Consider the following 5,445-nt stretch of genomic DNA (forward strand, 5'->3'; position numbering starts at 1 on the left):
GTGTATGTATGTATGTATATATGCATAAATGAATACATTTATGCATGTATATGAATTTTATGGATATATGTATGTATGTATTTGTGTGTAATGCATGTTTGCATGTATGTATTTATGTATTATGGTTGTATGTATGTAATGTATGCATGTAATGTATACATGCATGTATGTAATGTGTGCATGCATGTATTTATTGCATGCATGCATGCATGTGCGTAATGTATACATGCATGTATATATGTAATGAAATGCATACATGCATGTATGTAATGTATGCATGCCTATATGTAATATGTGCATGCATGTATTTATTGTATTTATTGTATTGCATGCATGCATGCACGTACGTAATGTATATATGTATGTAATGTAATGCATACATGCACGTATGTAATGTATGCATGTATGTAATGTACGTAATATATGCATGTATGTAATGTATGCAAGCATTTGGACTTGAATGTATTTATGTATGAATGTATGTACAAAGCATAACTGAACCATCGACTTTTGGCAGTGTGACTCTCACTTTCATGACATGTTTGGTGGTTTAACATAGTCAGAAAGCACAGAACCATGAACAGTCATATCACCTTTGCCCTCCGTGCTAGAAGGGCACGGTCAAGTAGCAGCCACAGGTAGCTGTTAGGGATAGAAACAACACATGGTAATTACTCCTCTGTGGACATAATCATCTACTAATGGGAAGTGGGGAGTGATGATCATGTTGAAATATTACTGAAGATAATGTGAAGGCGTTAATTTTCCTTTAATGATGTCAGTATTCTTTTATTAATCCTGTGTCATTTGCTTTTGTGAAATATTTTTTTATGTTATGGACTTTCTCCGCCTTTTTTGTGTGTAAACCTGTTTCAAATTCGAAAGGTTTACTTTCTGTTCAGATATATGCAGCAAGCTTCGTTAAAACTACATAAAAATGTCGATAGAGAATCATTCTGAATTAGACTGTTTTTCGTTGTGTAGGACATTGAATAAAATTATTTAATGGTAGCCAATAGAAATGTACGCCTCTCCAACATCCCTGAAAACAGTTAAGTTCTAGATTCAAGACTTACATTCAAACAGAATTATCAGAATCTATGCCCCTATTTACCAAAAAGAAAACAAAGTACCTGGCGCAATGAACTTCTTCAGGATGATTTGCAAATACACAAGACCACCACCATCTAGGCGTCTAAGAAAATTCTTTTCTCTCTGAGGAGGACCTAAACCTCGAGGCTAATCCGGGGCGTCAAGGGGGAGGAGGCTTCTGAGTCGCACTCAACGGGACAACAAAAGGTTGACGATCAAGTGGGAGATATTGATGGATGGTGATTGTGGTGTGGAGGCCGATTGTGATTGTAGCCTGTCTTGCCCAACATAGTGGCAATTTGAGAAATAATTGTTGTGAATAATGCGGCCAGAGGATCTAGGGCTTGGGTACGTTTTCATGAGTTACATGCAGGTGCTGACGTCAGCAGGAATAGTAGAGTCGATTAATCGTTTCTTGTGCTCTTGCTATTGCTGGATGAAGTGAGCAACAACGAGATATGTGTTTAGCTCGTATGCAATAGTCATCCAGTAGTGAAACTGCACACACCTAGAAAACAAGCGGCTAAGCTTTCAAACACCCAAGTCGGGTGGAGATTTTCTTACAATATTCTTTATTCAGTTAATCTCTTTAACATTCCCTTGGAAATTTAAAGAGACTGGAGCCTGTCTCAGGTACTTCTGTCCGTATTAATTGGCCTTTCTCCTATTATTATGATTGCCGTCAGGATATTTAATTAATTTCCGTGGCAGTCTTTTAGTGGCAAATGTGTTGAAATGCATTCGTCCATCGAGCAACAATTACTACATTACGAAGAGAAGGTGCGTGCCACATACGAGATGAATATACATAAAACAAAACATTTTACATGAGTTATAGCTTAAGTATTACATATCTCTGGTATAAAACATTCAGTATCAAATAACCGGTTATTAGTACTGATACAGATTATAGGAAGTAATGAAATATACTAAAGGAAATCATATAACATAAGGAGTGTGAAAAAAAACGCATTGAATACGTCCTTAAGTTAGTCTTTACATAAACCGGCACAAACAACTTGAATCAAAGAAAAATCATACTAATAGAAATAACTGATACTGTAGTTTACAATTGAAATTGAAAAAATACGAAGACAACAATGATGTAGGGAAAATATACACTGCATGTGCATAAACAATGTTCTTTTACAAACGGTTTTTTTTTTTTCAATTGCAGGTAAGTTTGGCTTCGCCTTTTCATGAACCTGAGGACCTATTACAAACAGCTGCCATTGCCCGAGCACAAGAGATAAAGGTAACTGCTTCAGAAACAGTTAAGTATTTCGTAATGTAAGAGTTCACTTATGTATATACACAAGGAAACAATGTTCGCGATCAAATCTTACTAACTAATGCTTTCAAAAAGTGATTACAGTTACATGCCCGTAATGTACTTCAGCATAATCATCCAGAATATTTCTTTATTGTCCCTCTTCTCTCTCTCTCTCTCTCTCTCTCTCTCTCTCTCTCTCTCTCTCTCTCTCTCTCTCTCTCTCTCTCTCTCTCTCTCTCCATCTCTCCATCTTTCTCTCTCTTTCTCTCTCCATCTCTCTCTCTCTCTCTCTCTCTCCATCTCTCTCTCTCTCTCCATCTCTCTCTCTCTCTCCATCTCTCTCTCTCTCTCTCTCTCTCCATCTCTCTCTCTCTCCATCTTTCTCTCTCTCTCTCTCTCTCTCTCTCTCTCTCTCTCTCTCTCTCTCTCTCTCTCTCTCTCTCTCTCTCTCTCTCTCTCTCTCTCTCTCTCTCTCTCTCTCTCTCTCTCTCTCCTCCCTCTCTTTTCTCCCTCTCTTTTGTCATTTATTTGTTTTTCTGTTTTCCTGGCTCTGTTACGGAGACGAGGCATCGGGTAGTCGAAACCTCACGTCCGGGTGACGGTTTAGGATGTGTTTTGAACTTTGTGCGAAAGGTTGAAGTTTGATCTTGTACCTGTCGATACGGCGAAGCTTCGTGATCTTTCCTCTTCCAACATCTTGATGTCTCCCATGACATCATATAAGGACCACACTGGCAAGATTGCGTTTAAGCTACTGTGTATCCTTAAAACAACACCAACATAGAATACACGTGGCCACAGAATATAATGACCTCTTATGCAATCATTACACAAGACACCAGACACCTCATCCCACGTTACCCTACTCTAGCTTTATACAGACAGTATTTCTTCCTTGAGTAATTTTTGGGTCAATTCGATGATTGTTCCCGTTTATCGCGGGCCGTAGGTATCTTCAGACAACGAGTTGTTTATTTTTTACAGGAGGATAACGCATATTATCTCCACAATTAAGGAGGACAAAGCAATTTCCTTGCCACATCGATAATCTTTCAGCAACATAGTGTATATATTATTGTTACTTGGATACTGACATCTATTACTTGGCTGAAATGACAACAATGGGTGCGTGTGTGTGTGTGTGTGTGTGTAATAATATGATAATAATTAATAATAATAACTAATAATAATAATAATATACGGTTTATTGGGTATAGCAGCATTACTGCTGAAAATATACAGCCTACAGAATTATAAAATGATAAAATATTACAATGAAAAGATGTCAAAAACATCAAAAAGGAACAAAACAAAACAGTAAGCTAAGGAATAGCCGTGCTGTACAATATTGTTATTTCTTGTTGTTGATTAAGTCCACAAATGTCGGTATGGGGCTCTTCTTATACCGGTTGGTGCGTGCTCTGATCTGCTTGACGGCGTTCTGGTGACGCACCTGTCGCCGTAGTGATGGCACTAGTGGAGGTAGCAGGTCCCGGTGCCGAGGATGTTTCACTAGGGTGACCGCAAACGACCTTAGAGACTGAAGGTAACGGTCAGCAAGGGTTGGAAGTCCGTGTATAGGTGCACGCTCGCATCATTGTGTGTGCTTCCGAACGTCAATATGTTTGTGTGTGTTTGCGCGCGTCTGTGTGCGTGCTTACGCACGTGTGCAGGTAAGTGGATGTTTGATTTTGCAGGTACGCGTTATCTATAATCAGCTTACTGTGTGTATGAGCAAGGGGGCGTATCTAGTTACAAAATACCCAATCCATTTCTGCACCTTTCCCCTTGGGCGTTGAGGGGCCATAGGAATCTCATAGAACTCCTTTGTATAGTTGGAGAGGTTGAGATTTGATTATGATACTGTTGCTTATACAGCAAGTTGATACTGCCTCTGGTCTTTGATGAAGGGGCGATGTTCCTTGTACCCAAGATCATCAAAGGCTTTAGTGTTTGAGGGAGTAATTCTGGGTAGGTTCTGGAGATCGATTTTTTTTTTTTTTTTTTTTTTATCTATTTACTTTTGATCTTTTTTTTATTTTGTGTTCAATGACGGGATTGTCATCAGTTCGGGCGAGAGAGAGAGAGAGAGAGAGAGAGAGAGAGAGAGAGAGTGAAAGAAAGAAAGAGAAAAGAAAATTGTTTGGATGCCGGTCAGGTCAGTTCATTTCAGGTCGGATCAGGTTAGATAAGCTTAGGTCAGATTAGGTCAGAGGATATTTTGTACTTAGTCGTAGGTACTGAGAGAATATTAAGACAAATTTAAGATTTGGTAAATATCTTGAACCTTAAGTTTTATTTCGGTATTTTTCATATGTATATATATTTATATACTTTTTTCCCCTTATAAAGGAGGTAACCAACTCAAAAGGCAAGTACCCATTCCACATCCATCCACCACCCTCTCCTCCCTCTCATTTTAACTCCTCATGGATGACGGGTCGTCCCTGTATTCCGCTCACTGCCCTGGGCCAGAGGCAATGCAGCAGAACACCGTGCACCTACACCAAGTAGCCTTGGGAGATTAAAAAGCGTTATTAGAAATAGGTATGAAGGAATGATTTTGCCGACAGCACTGTATGGGGCAGAAACATTAAATTTGAGAGAGGGGGAGAAAAAACGTTTAAATGTGTTTGAGAGGAAATGTCTGAGAAGTATGGTCAGGGTTACAAGACGGGATAGAGTGAGAAACGAGGAGGTGGGAGAGAGAGCTGGGGTGGATAAAGAGATGGCAGATAGGGCTGATGAAATAGTATTGGAATGGTTTGGACACATGGAAAGAATGAGTGAAGAAAGACTAGTAAAAGGTGTGAAATGCAGAGGTGGAGGGAGTGAAATTGAGGAACAACCGAGGATGAGATAGATGGATGGGGTAAAAGGGGCGTTGAGTAAGAGGGGAATGTCTGTTTAGCACGGAAGGGAGAAGGCAGGAGATAGGAATGAGTGGAGAATGGCTGTGTATAGATTATACTGTGATACAAGGAAGGGGGGGATGGGTGTTAGGGAGTGGTTATGTATAAATTATATTCTAACTCGACACTAAGGTGTTTCTCTCCGTCTTTTCTTTTTCTGCATGAAGG

Source organism: Oratosquilla oratoria, chromosome 15 (assembly GCF_046742065.1).
Source record: "Oratosquilla oratoria isolate Oo_2021 chromosome 15, ASM4674206v1, whole genome shotgun sequence".
Classification (NCBI taxonomy): Eukaryota; Metazoa; Arthropoda; class Malacostraca; order Stomatopoda; family Squillidae; genus Oratosquilla; species Oratosquilla oratoria.